We start from the raw sequence: 1,045 nt of genomic DNA on the forward strand, positions 1-1,045 counted from the left end.
TTGGGTAGGTTATAGATGAGGATGAAAAAGAATTGATATAAGAGTATTAGCATTAACCATTTAGCCAAATACGAACGAGAGGAAAAAAGGTCCCAAATTAATACAAAAAAGGAAAAAAAAAAAAACCAGGGATGAGAGTGCAATTCAAGGAGACATAATGCTTCAGCTGAAGTCAGAAATTGTAGGAAATTTTTTAACAATCTCTGAATATCTAAGAAAATCTAAGCTGATTTCGTCATGAGAAGTGGTGTCCCGAAGGTCCAAGAATTTGTTACACGCTATAAGAATGTATAGGTCCTTATATATACATGTCACACGAAGTAGAATAAGTATCCCTACGACGCCCAGTTCTGTCTAATACAATAGTCTTTCCCAAAAATTTGTTGATTAGCAATAAAACGTGTCTCCGTGTTTTTTTTTTGACATGGCTCTATCGTGACTCTCGCCAATTTTGTCGTACACATTCGTGGTTTCCCAGGAGTACGGTATATGGCAACTGATAAGATCGTAGGAGGCCACTGTTTATCAAAACACTTTTTTTTTTCCCAGGAACTCTTAGCAGGGAAACAAAATTTGGTAAGGCAGTAAAATCGATTAAAAAGAGGAGCGAAAAATTGTTACAAGAAACGTTAACTTGTTCTCGTAAAGTCTAGCGAAAATGTGTTTATAAAGTCTAGTGAAATTCTATCTTACAAACGCAAAGTAAAACCTTTAAAAAAATAAAGCTAAAATAAATATATAAGGATCAGATTGATTTATGAAACTATTCCTTAACGTCTTTCTGGATTTTACTAAACACCGATTCCTTTTTCTTTTCCAACTTTAAATTTTAGGCACACCATCAAACGATTACTGAAAGTTATTCAATGGTGTTTATTTATAGTAATATTACTACCCTCTCCTATCCCAACACACGAACCGCCATCAGCGTTACCTTCAATAGAATTCCTCGTTTCAGTTAACGTACGACGTAAATTTGATAAAGGAATCTTTGAATGCTGAAATATTACAAATAAGAAATAAATGGATAAAGGGAGAATTTTCT

This window comes from Penaeus monodon, chromosome 22 (genome assembly GCF_015228065.2).
Source record: "Penaeus monodon isolate SGIC_2016 chromosome 22, NSTDA_Pmon_1, whole genome shotgun sequence".
In the NCBI taxonomy this organism is placed as follows: domain Eukaryota; kingdom Metazoa; phylum Arthropoda; class Malacostraca; order Decapoda; family Penaeidae; genus Penaeus; species Penaeus monodon.